The sequence below is a fragment of the Armigeres subalbatus genome, chromosome 2 (genome assembly GCF_024139115.2).
Source record: "Armigeres subalbatus isolate Guangzhou_Male chromosome 2, GZ_Asu_2, whole genome shotgun sequence".
In the NCBI taxonomy this organism is placed as follows: Eukaryota; Metazoa; Arthropoda; class Insecta; order Diptera; family Culicidae; genus Armigeres; species Armigeres subalbatus.
In genome coordinates this window covers 278474572-278488447 of record NC_085140.1, presented here as the reverse complement: position 1 = coordinate 278488447, position 13876 = coordinate 278474572, and positions in this window count along the sequence as shown.

Genomic DNA, 13876 nt, shown 5'->3' with positions numbered 1-13876 from the left:
GAAGGAGTTCACTTATTTAGCTGATGTTCCAGTTCAGGGATACGTCAACGCCAAGCCCATGATTTTAATTGGCATGGAGCACGCTCATTTGTTGTTGACGACCGACAGAAGGGTAAGTGACGAGAACTCGCCGATGGCAGCGCGTACCAAACTAGGATGGTTGATTTTCGGTAAGGTATATAGAGGTGAGCCTTCATATTCTTTTTGCATTAGAGAGCATGAAAGTACAGATTTGAGAGCAATTTTGAAAATTATTGTTCTACTGAAAACTTTGGAGTCGACGTCGTTAATAAATTACCAAAATCAGCAGAAGTAGAAAGAGCTGAATCAATTATTAAAAAATACAATTAAATATGAAAACGGACATTACTCAATAGGATTATTGTGGAAAACTGAAAGTATGAGTTTCCTCAAGTTTTAATAATGCTTTCAAACGTTTGGAAATGTTGGAGAAGACATTAGCTAGGAAACCAGAGCTAAGAAAATGGGCAATTGAGTCATTTGAAGGATTTGTTAAAAAGGGTTATGCCCGTAAGCTTAGCCCACGTGAGCTACTACAGGAACATCCAAACACCTATTATTTACCTCATTTTATTGTGACAAATAAAAACAAAGTCCCACCTAAATCAAGAATTGTTTTTGATGCAGCTGCAGCAGTAGAAGGAGTATCTTTTAACTCAGCACTGCTTTCAGGTCCTGACACAGTAAAATCTTTGTTCGGTGTTTTGCTAAGATTCAGAGAGTTCAAAATCGCTGTTACAGGGGATATACAAGAAATGTTTCAGCAAATAAAAATTGTTATGGAAGATCAGCCTGCACAAAGATACCTTTGGAGACAATGTGAGGCCGATAGGGATCCGAGCGTATATGTGATGGAATCAATGATTTTTGGATCAACGTGTTCTCCTGCTTGTGCTCAAGCAGTGAAAATTATAATGCACAGCTTTTTAAGGATGATTTTCCAAAGGCTTCTGAGGCTTCTGAAAATAACTTTATGTTGATGATTATTTGGATAGCTTTGATGAAATTAAAGAAGCATCTGAAGTTGTTCAGGGTGTTATAAATATTCAACAGTATGCTGGATTTCATCTAAGAAGTTTTATTACAAATTCGCAACAGCTTGCCAACGTTATTCCTTCAGAAAGACTTCATGTTTCAGAAATAAAATGGTTCGAGAATAAAGAAATACCAACTGATAAAGTATTGGGTATCTATTGGAATACATCAACTGATTTGATCGAATTTCAATTAAAACTTGATCGATTGAATTCACAAGGTTGATTACAAAGAGAGAAACTCTCTCGTTTGTAATGAGTATTTACGATCCATTAGGGTTAATTTCGAACTTCACAATTCATGGTAGAATTCTTTTACAAAAATGGCATAAAGAATCTTCTGATTGGGATAGCCAGTTACCAGATAGTTTATCAAATTTTTGGAACTCTTGGATAGATATGCTTAAACTTGTCACCCATTTTAAGATTCCAAGATGTATGACCTTGAAAAATGCATTATTTTATGAATTGCATATGTTCGGAGATGCTTCGGGAAATGCTTTTGCTGCCGTTGTGTATCTGAAAAGTGTTACTGAAAATGGCACTGATGTGAATATAGTGTCAGCAAAGGCAAGAGTTTCACCGAATAAAATGTTATCTATACCACGTTTAGAGTTGCAAGCAGCAATATTAGGGACAAGATTGTTGAATACCGTAAGGAAAGAATTAAGAATTTCGATTTCAAAATGCGTCATGTGGTCAGATAGCCAAACTGTCCTAGCATGGATTAATAGTCAGCATAGGCGGTATAAGCAATTCGTAGCTCATCGAGTTGCTGAAATCTTAGAAACAACTTCAATGGATCAATGGAGATATATAAAATCATCATTAAACCCTGCTGATGAAGGTACAAAAATTAAAAGGAGCATCATTATGGCTCAATGGACCATCATTTTAAGAAAATCAGAAAGTTATTGGCCAAACTGGACAGTAAGTAAGGAAACTAATGAAGAGCTGAGAAACTATGTAAACATTCATCAAAGAATACATCCTTACTCTTTTATTCAGGACGATTATTTTTCGGACTGGTGGCGTTTGGTTAAGCGAACTCTAATAATAAAAAGTTTACCGATTGGGTTAAAAATAAAACAGATTTTGATCGTAGCACTAATTATGATGATGCAAAATTGGTTGAAAACGCGATATTCAAAAAGCTCAATGGGATTGTTTCGCGGAGGAAGTAACATTACTGAAAGAAGGTAAAGAAATAGAAAAATCCAGCAACTTACGAAAATTGAGTCCAATGCTTGATAATCATGGAGTACTCAGAGCAAGAGGAAGATTGGAACACGCAAGAAGCATACCCGAATCAGCAAGAAAGCCTATTATATTACCATATGAACATAATATTTCTTTTTAATTGTAAAGACATATCATGAACGGTATTTGCATCAGAATCACAATGTCGTAATTGCAGCTATTCTTCAAAAGTTTTGGATTATTAAACAAAGGTCACTTTTGAAAAGGTCAAGAAATATTGCCAAGAATGCATTATTGCTAACGCAAAACCAGTACCACCCATGATGGCACCCTTACCAGATTATCGGACCGAATCTTTCTTGTATCCATTTACGCATACTGGAGTGGATTACTTTGGTCCATTTGAAGTTGCAGTAAAACGATCAAGAGAAAAACGTTGGGGTGTGATTTTTACATGTATGTCTAGTAGAGCAGTTCACATCGAAATGGCTGAGAAGTTAGATACAGATTCTTTTATTGTCTGTTTGCGTAATTTTCAAAACAGAAGAGGAAAAGTTGAGCACCTTTACAGCGATAATGGCACGAACTTTGTTGGAGCTGACAATGAATTAAAAGAACTAATTGTGAATATTGATAAAAGAATGAGAAACGGTGATGCGGCAGCATTAGCCTTAAAATGGACATTCAATCCTCCCGCGGCATCGCATTTTGGCGGAGTATGGGAGAGGCTTATTAGAATCATAAAGTTATCACTATACAAAATGCTGAAGCAGTACGGTAGTCGTTTACCACGACCAGCAATTTTAAGATCTGCTCTGATCCAAGTAGAATTTATTTTAAACTCTCGTCCTTTAACACACATACCAGTAGAAGATATCGACGACGAAATAATGACACCATTTCATATTCTAATTGGTCGTGCTGGAGAATATGTACCACCTTATGATCCAACAGCAATTCACTTAGAAAAACATCATTGGAAAAAGGTTCAAAACTATGGAAAATAATAGATGTTCAGAAGAGAATCAACAACCAAACAATGAAACAGAAGAAACAGAAATGAACCTGTATAGAGGAAATGTGTATCCAAAAATCAACACAAATGTCTAGTCCTAAGTAAAAAGACAATATCAATATCATTTCATAATAAGTAATAAATCGCTTATCGACAGTTATTATTGTAAATCTAGTAGATTTACGGGGTCCGGAATGTAACGAACGCGAATCAATCAATTTGCATTTCAAACTCAAGTTGTCATTTTCGTTAAGCTATACAGCGCACCGCATGGCATATTGTTAGTTGCAATATGCGCATAGTTGATAATTCTCTGCTACCTGAGACAATTATGTCATAAACTAATCTTCTACGAAGGACCAAGAAAGAGACCCATAAATTGTAACAAAAATAGTGACGCACCGATAGTGGCGGCGATAACAAAGTAGAGATAATAAGAAAGGGACCCAAAAGATAATGAGTCAAAATCAGGTAGAATATATTGTACATTCATTTATATATACGGCTTAGCATTAGTAATAAAGTTAGTTCTAGACCACAGTTCTACAGTGTATGTTTTCTACATCCGAAAAATCCGTAAGTCACCGGCGTCACATGCATAATGTACATTAAAGCACCCATTTCGTTGGTATTGTAAAGTAGGTCGTTTTATCACTCAAAGACGGACTGTATTATGATCAGGAATTGCAAAAACAAAAAAATTCATACCCTTAAACCTTTGTTTTGAAAAACAGTCCCAAACATTTTGGAAGTCCCAAAAAGTCAATTATCTTCAAAAATTTTGTTTTTTTTTTGAGACAACACCAGATCTCGACCTCATGTATTGAGACATTTGGCATCAAAAATATAAATTCGATTTCGAAATTTTCCTATAACCGGCCCTTGGAAAATTTTCCTGTTTAAAAAAGTCAAACTTTGACCGCTTTGGTCAAACGGCTTAACGAAATTCGATTGAGCTAAAATTTTGCTTGTGGATTTTTTTTGAGGAGATGAAACTTTGAGCACTACTCGTTGTTGAAATTCGATGGTCAAATTTTTTCTATACATTCCATTGGCACCCTAGGGAGTAGCTTGTTGAATAATAATCAGGACATTCGGTCATTTCCGATCTAAATTACGTAAATTACAGCTTCCGTTTCAACTTACCCTGCATTTCAACTTGCTTAGGTGAACCTTGTGTCATTTATGACATTTTGAAAATATTTCATTAAGCTCTACTCTCAGATGTTATATTTAGAGCAATGTGCCTTTGGACAAAAATATAGGATGAATACATCAAAAATTATGAAATGAATTTGGCTTCAATAAAAAGCTTTGAGTAAATTAGTCAAATGACATGCATAAGACATTTTACAACACTGCTTCTAATGTTAATGCTTAATTAATGGATCACTCTTCGTTCATTCTTCCTCAACCCCGGTTTCAAACACTTTAATAAGTCCAATGTGAACGGTCACTCATTGTTAATAACAACCATCCAGAACCAGCTCGGATGCTGAATAGTCTCCAAATGTCACGAAACCGTCTGTCCACCCGTCGGGAATTTTATTAGCATAATTACACAAATCAGAGAGTGCAAAAAATCTTTCTGACAGGTCATAAGTCTATTGTTATATTGGAACAGAGAGAATGAGTTCCATAAAAATTAATATTCCGAATTAAACAAGTTCTCATGCCAGCAATTCCGGCGAAACGAAAGGCAGCAAAACTGGGAAAAGCAAAAACAAAAAAATAGCATCCAACACCGCCGCGTGTGCCGGGGCGTACACAAAACGCAGAAGCTCTCCCGCGAGGTTTGAATTTAAAAAATGAAGACAAGTGAAAAACTTCAACTTTCAGCGCGCGCCAGCAAGCAAAGTTCATATCGTCATTAATCATTGCCACCGTTTCCTGCTTTAGAGGAAAATGGTGCGAATGTTTCCTAATGTTGATTATCTTAGTGAAGTGACCGATAAGCTTACTAACATTGCAATGTTACCGAACCATGCTCCTAAGTAGGTCATATATTCATTTCCCTCGGGGTACATTTTAAGCCATTCTCCTCTGTAGCGTTTTGCATTGGGTACAATCCTCGCCGTTGTTGTCGTTTCCGGGATGTTTCGACCAAATATTATACACCTTTAGGAAAACTTAGATATATGCACAACGGGTGATACCAAAATTTTAGAAGAAATAAAACGCAACGCATAATGAAAAACAGCAGTCAGACTCAGTCTCACTACGTGAGATGTACAACCTAATATTTCGTTGGAGGAGAAGAAGATAATATTCCCAAGCTAATCAAATATTGCTATTAACGATTTCTGTGGGTAAGTAGGGGAATTGTTCCGATCTCCATCTCACTGTACATATATCCATCTCATCGCTAAGCAAAGAAATACGGCATCAAATTCGTCGCTTCTTTTTGTCAACATGCGTGCTCACTGCTGAAAAAAATCACAAAAATAATAATCAAACCAAATTCCTCTCCATTGCTTTGTTTATGATGGGATGGAAATAGGAGCTATGAGATGAAGTGGCGAACCGTTCCCCTATTAGGGAATAACGCACCAGGCGTTCATTGCTCTCGTTTTGTAATGGTGTTAGCTACTTTGTCAAAATATAACAACCGTAGTTTTTATTTTGCCAGGAAGCCTTTTATATTACACTAGTTGACCCGGCAGACGTTGTCCTGCATAGTAGGCGAAAATGCGCGTTCTGAACTGCCATGCAAAAATTTCCATACGAATCTTAATTTTAGTTATTTACGATTTACTCAACCTTACTCGTGATTTTCGCATTTGGAAATATCATATAAACCCATATCTGCTGAATAAATGAAGAAAATCCATCCAGCCGTTTTCGAGTTATGCGGATACGAACACAGACCATTTCATTTTTATTATATAGATAGAAGAAGATATGTTACATTATTTATTTATGTTCAAAATCAAGCCGAAGTGGTCTGTGCAGTTCATAGAACCTGCGTCAATTCTTTTCGGTCCATAGTTGCACGTCACCAACCACGGAATCTACGGAAGTGCAAATATGATCGAGTGTCCGTTCTTCATGTTAGGAGCGGCTAACAACAAGGTTTATCTCCCATGTTAGGGGCAGTTGATCATCGTCCAAGTGTCAACCAGGGACTCTACGCAAAACTGTGCACACTGTACTGCATCGTCTAAGCTTCGAGAAGGCAGCTTCTTCAACACGTTGTAGGTAGCGCAATCCTGGTAAGGCAGCCTACCGAAGATTCTACAGTTACCAACAAAGGCAAAAGTAGAGCAAACGAATGGATTCAACAGGAACTGACCCGGCAACGAATGAAGGACAATGATTGGAAAGTCGGATCTTGCAACGTGGAAACTTTGAGTTATTCCGCACGCGTTGGGCTCCTGGCTTGTGAGCTGCAGAAGGTTGGCGTCAGCGTGGCAGCAATCCATGAAATACAGTAACCCTAAGCCAGAAAACGTGAGTTCTTAGCGGTGGATCCCACCACAGACACTACATTCAAGTAACACATCTACTATAGCGGCGATAACAGAGCAGAACGTGGAGTTGTCTTCATGATGAAGCGAGTTATCCGGCGGTCTCTCTATAAGTCTATAAGCGACCGCATTTTGCGTGTTGAGAATGAAGGACAAATTCATCTACTACAGCCTAATCAGCATCTAAGCCTGATAACGTGAAAGATGCGTTCTATGAGAGCCTTGATAAAGCCTTCGGAGGGTGCCCTACGTGATGTAAAGATTGTCGTCTGGGATGCAAACGCGCAAATCGGGAGAGAAAGCTTCTTTTGCCCTGTCATTGGTATGGAAAGCCTTCATTCCGCTACCGAAAATAATGGTCTGCGATGCAACTTGCGACCTTTGTTGCTGCTAGAGGGATAACAAGGCATAACAATCGAACGTGAGAATATCAGCAAACACATCCAGTGTGGTAAGCTTTGCCGGGCTAGCACTCAGAAGGATGCCAATCCGTGGTGACTATGATATACATTAATCCAAACTAGTTCTGCCAAGACTGATCTATATTATTACAAAAATGACTCAAGCTAAACTGAACATTACAATTGCTCACCCTCAAGTAGATAGCAATCGTCCTCTTTGCTTTCTCATTTCTAATGGCAGAATGCGACGATGCTTTCGATTTCATAAAAAAATATTACATCGTCTTCAAAAGAAACATGGAAGGTAACAAAATCAGTTAGTATCTTCAAATATTTGTAAGACCATCATACTATGCGAATGTGGAAGTAATTTTAAATTACATGAAAATGGTGTATCGGACGATGAAAGTTTTATTTTGGGATTACGACTGGATTAGTTGCTAATATTCAGGATTTTCGACTTTCATTTTCATGTGACTGAAAGCCGAAAATCCTGAATATTAGAACCATGAACGGTTGGTGCTTGAATTTCTAGAAAGGTTATGTTTTATTAGGGTGTCTTACTCAGATGTAAAAACAAGATTCTCTGATCTTTTCAGGTGTTTTACATTAATTTTCAGGTAAAAACCAACGTGCCATATATAGATTTGAGTAGCAAAATAATCGATTTAAGCAGTTAAATATTGCGAAAAACATTTTTCGAAAAAAAAATATTGGTGGCCTCACACCATTTTTTTTCGTAAATTACTTCAGAAATTCCTCCAGGCATTCCTTCGCAAGTTCACCCAGAAATTGCTTCATTAATTCAATCAAAAATTCCTTCAGATATACTCCATCGGAAAATCTTCCGGAAATGATTTTAGAAATTTTAGAAAGAGAGAGCTCTCTAAGAATTGCTTCAGAATTTCCCTCGGAACTTTCTCCAAAATTTCTTTGCAAAAACTTCTCAAGGAATTGTTCCGGAAATTCCTTTATAGATGTATTTGGCGATTACTTTAAAAATTTCTTTGAAAATTCCTTTAGAAGCTTCTTCGAAAATTTCTTGAGAATATCCCTCGGAAATACCTTTGTAAAATACTTTGTAGATTTCTTCTGAAATTTCTTTAGGAACTTCTTTTGAAATTGGTTCAAGAATTTTTTCGGAAATTTCATTTCAGTTTTAATTCGTTTTTTTTAGGGAAACCTAAAAAAGTAATTTCTCCGGAAATATGTTTGGGAATTTCTTCGGGAGTTCCTTCAGAACCTTTTACGAAAATTCCTTTAGGAAATGTGTTGATGCAAAAGTATGAGATAGTATACATTTACGTGGAAGTGCTTCTGCCAGTACTGCTAGTTGTCCATAGCAACTTCGTCCTCCTGCATAGTCGACTCTTCGCTTCCGGCAGCGGACACGCTGCTGAGCAAACTCACTGCCTCCTCGACTCCCAACAGCTCCCAACCAAGCACTCCGTTTTCTGCATATTCAAGTTTTTCGTACTCTCGAACTCGACTCCGTGCAAAGATGGGAGCTGAAAAAACGTAGCTGGAGAAAGTGGAATGCTGGAAGTGTCCGAGTCACACCATGGACTCAGCAGGGTATCATTCTTCCCCGATCCGGACCGGTTTTCCGATCAAATATCATTCCAGTCATCGCTTCAAAGTGCAGTGATTACGCGATTCCTCCGTGGGTGCTTTCTGGTCAGGATCGGCCTGCATCGTCAAAAGGAAAGTACTTGGAAGCATCGTTATTCGATTACGGGGTGGCTTCATTCTTGGAATGTGTTGAATCACAATTCGTGCTTCGGCTGCTGCTGCTGTTATGGGAACAAATACTCTGGATTAATAAAATTGTTATTCGTCTCCATCCACGAGATCCAAATTAGCAACTGCCCATGCTTGTACCAGCAGGATTTGCGGGACTTCTGTAAATCTTACCTTCTTAATATTTTAAATAATATGCACCAACGTAGTGATCTATCTTTCGATCCTCTCGATTTTGCTTTTGGCGGGTATTTGACGTTTCGCAACACAGAACATGCATTTGTAGCAGGTGTGAGTAAATGTAAATAATGTTTCTATCTCACTGCAAATAAATTAGAAAATAACAAGGCCACTAAATGTCAAATTTCATGAAGAACGAAAGAGAAAGAGATTTGTCCGTGCAGTGCCCTATAACAACGCACTCGTATTCCTATGGACCTTGGAAATTTGTACCTAACCATTTCAGTCGTGCTTTGCCGCTCATTTTCCAGTAAGTTTTTGACAGTTTCAATGAAGAAAGCTGGATTTGAAACTTGATGAGACAAAATATTTTTTTTGCAATTCCTGATCATAATACCTGATTTACAGTTGTCATTTGAGTGATAAAACGGCCTACTTTTCCATACCAACAGAATGGGTGCTTTAATGACCATTATGCAACTCAAATGGGTTGCATAATATTCATTATAACACTCATTTGGGTGCTATAATGAAAAACCTGCATTGGGACAGTAGTTACATGACTACATTTAGCTAAATTAGTTTGGGTGAGTGTTTAAATAGTGTACTCTAAGCGTCTCGTAATAAATGAAATGGTTTGTTAAACATAACATCACAATTTTCCAAAGGCAATTGCATTCATCGCTTCATAGCTTTTCAAGCTATGCAATTTGGCACGATAAGATGGAATCTTATTGTTCTCTGCCGCAACATAATTTATTGGCATGAATGATCATGTTGAGTAAATTCGATTGTACAATTTTGGTATAGATTTATCATATTAAAGTCCATTTTTCGTCATTGCAAAAAATAGCGTGTGCAACTCGTTGCAAAACTCGATTTTTTCAGCACTCGTAGTATTTATCCAACTCGGCAAGCCTCGTTGGATAAACGTACAACTCGTGCTGAAAAAATCATCTTTTTGCAACCAGTTGTACAAACTACTAGTGTGGTACTTTCCGTATTCTTTATTGTGTGCATTGCATGTCGTTGAAAATAGTTGACCAGTGTATTTCTCTGGGGGGATGTATGTTGTAGGACATGCTGGGTGAAATTAGAAACAATCCATCTCGATGAACCACTTCTATTTTCGCGTGTGCTCAACGAAACAGATTTGAAGCAGCGAAAGCACTTAATAGAAGCTCAACGTGATCCAAAAATGTTTACAGCAATTTCGCCTGGGATCTCTATTCCTTTTGCTTCCTGCCAGGCTTTGACTTTAGATTGAATCAGTAAAGTCGATTCGTTGGGGCCAAGTTTCTTCGAAGGCTCACTTCCTTCCGCATTTCTTTTAGGATTCTTGAGCGGAGCACTGGTAATTTCCGCTTGTAAACTGGGATCATTTACTTTGTGCTGCAGCTGTGAACAAGTTTGAAACATAGGTGAACACCGAGATTATCGCAATATGTAATTAAAACTTACCAAAAAAAAGTTTTCTGCTTTCCGGTAATTTTCTTGACATCTCACACAGTAGCCTCCAGTGTCCAGGAACGATTCGGAATTCTCGCAGATCATGAGGAAATATGTAGAAGTTTTCGGATGACTTCGGAATCATCGTTATTTTTTTCCCTTGCACAACTCATTTATATTCTTGAGACACCTGTACCGAGCGTAGCCAGCAGCGGTGATTATTGTTTTTGCCTTTCTCGTACACTAAGTGTACGTAAAAGCTATAATACTGCTTCAAAAACAAAATTTTGATAGGAGGCCCGGAGGGCCGATTCTTATATACCGATCGACTCAGCTCGACGAATTGAGGTGATGTCTGTATGTGTGGATGTATGTGTGTGTGTGTGTGTGTGTGTATGTGTGTATGTGTGTATGTGTACAAATTTTGTAGACACACTTTTTTGAACTTCCCATTGTCCGATTTGCTCGCAACAAGTTGCAGGCGACGCGGAATTCAGTCCCATTGTTTGCTATTGAAAATTAGATCAATAGCTCATCGCAATCTGGAGTTATGGCCAAAAAACTGTTTTTGCGTATAAAAAAACAGCAAAATATTCTGCACTGAATTTTCCTAGATTCGAACTGCTGACCTTTGGGGTGGAAAGCGCTTACTATACCACAAAACCATCGGGAGACACATGGTACGAATAAATATAAGTTGTACAGTATTCATCAAATTGGTATACGTTCATTTCTTTTCAAAGCCACAGAGTTCACTCTGCTAGGGTAACGGTACCAATATTGGAAGTGTTATTGAATCAATGAAAGAAAATATATTTGATAAAATCAATAGTGGTTCTAAATTGATAGTTTTAATGCATTAACTGATAGACAAACTTTGAATTTGCTAGACACGAAATTGGATTCATTTCGCCTTGATAATTAATCTAAATTTCTTGGAGGTAAAATGAGCCGTCGCAAGCATAATCGTCCAATATTGATTTTGCATGGAAGAAAATATGGAACAGTTACGCTTGCGGCGGCAGTATATAGGTAGGAAAGCCATTTTGTTGGGGAAATTATTGTTTTCAATTAGTATTCATAATGGCATAATTACAGCGTGTCGTATCAGTTAAGAAATGCAATGATGGACAATATTATTAAGAACCCATTGTCTTCACTGAAGGCATGATCGCCCTATAAGTGTTTATTTGGGTAACCTCTAACGAAGAGAAAACTGTTCAATAATTAATAACGTTTCTCTTTACTAAACGTAATCAGGCCCATTTTTGCTATTATTTTGCTATCATGCGCTCGCATACCCTATATACGAGTGAACTTCTCACGTGGCAGCTATTTTTGTGGCGTTCAATCAGTGTATGGGAGCGCAGCTGGTGTACGTGAGGACGCTATGCAAGCACATTTCGGCGGGAGCGAACGGCACTGCATTCGCTTCAGTCGCTTGCCGTCGGATGAATATCGCAGAAGGAAGCATCACCAACACACCGCTTTGGCCCTGACGGAAGCGAGTAAACAAAATGGGGGCCGGGTGATGCTTTTTTATTTCACCCGGTAAGGGATATAAGGCGTCAATTTTAAAATAATTGTTAAAACGTTAAAACACATTTTAGCCGAAAATAGCTAGATTTTTCGAGTTCGAAATTTAATTTACTTTTAGATTGGCAACATGAAAATCTAATTATTTCGATTAAAAACATGTGTAAATATGTAGCCTAACATTTAGGTGAAGATTTCGGCTATCTGTTGCTGGTGTTGGATTGCGTGGGAGTGCTCTCGGCTCTCAGATTTGACAAATCGATGTTTTAACCTTTAACGCAGAGAAGTCGTTTTAAAAATTTGGTATTGAGTTATATAGAAAAGAAAAATTGTTTATAAATATGTTTTCGAAAAAAAGAGAACCGAACGAGCGTCGAACATAGACTCTCTGAGTGAGAGCCTAGAACGATACCCCTCAGCTATCTTTACTTCTTGGAAGAGCGGTGATCGAAGTATAAGAGCTTATACGCAATTTGCACTGATCATCGTCTGCTTGTGCATTCGTGTGGCAACGCACCGGATGCTGTGTTTAGGTTCCGTGGCATATTTAAATCATCTGACGTTGAAAAACATATACGATTGAGTCTACGTTATGTGCTTTTGTGTCAATTCATTCAGATATGTCACCTAATATTCATAGTGTTTTGATGTGCAGGGAAGCAACATCAATTTCAACGTTTAATTTGAATCCTCTGTAATGCAGTCTTCCTGGCGTTACAGCAAATAATCTATATTGGCACAGTATATGTAGAAAATAAAACAATTTATTTTAGTAAATGGTTTTGATTTTCTACAAATATTAACTTACTATATTCCTACCTTTTCGCTTGCATATCTTCTGTGTTGTTGTGATAGTTAATTAATTCATGCTATACATAAGTCCTAAATCTTGGACTTCGCTAGACCAATTAATTGGAACCCCATTCATAGTGATAACATATATGTTTGAAGTTTTCAAATATCACTCGGATTATGGGAGAAGCTGAGTTTCGGAAAGATTCGGAGAAAATGTTCCATTCTTGCAAGTCAACGGAAAATATATCCAAACTTTTCTACAATCGAAGCATGTTTTGGATCATGTAGTAATCTCAGTTCGATCATTTAGTTTGTCGATGACTCATCCCGGAGATTAAATTTCAAAACTTGTTTTATGGTGGACTTCTGGTGCGAAAATTTTTCGACAGCTCTGCCCTACACTTTGTTGTTTTAATTTAACTAATAATCGATTTAAAGCACTAGTTTGTAATAACTTATACTGAATGATAACAATTTTTTTATTAGTTATTATTAGTCAGTATAGGTTACTGCAACCATCGCTATCATTTTGTTATTAGTGCAAAAGAAACAACAATAAGGCAGAGTTGTATAAACCTTCGCACTAGAAATGGTGGACATCTCGTTTGAAATTCAACTTTTGGAATGAGTTATTGACAAACTACTAAATGTACAGGTTTGATAATTAATAAATTAATTAAGTATAATATTAGGTATGCAATCAGTATGATATAAAGTATTACACATTATTGGCCCGACTATGCTGATTTAGGTAACACCAGCTCTGTCACGAGTAATCTATCAGATTGTGTACATGGATAGTTTACCTGTATGGAGTGAACTGATAAATAATTTTGGATCTTTTAGATTTTGGATACAAAAGCAAATTAAAATTAATTAGTTCTAATTCAACCTTCGTACCATCACTGTGAAATGCTCTCCATATGAAAAAAAGCAACCATAGTAGAATTATCTTCAGATTTTTTAAGGTCGGATCTAATTCGTGAATTTTAGTTGAAAACGTGGTTGAATGTCAATGACAAAAACGAAGCTGCTATC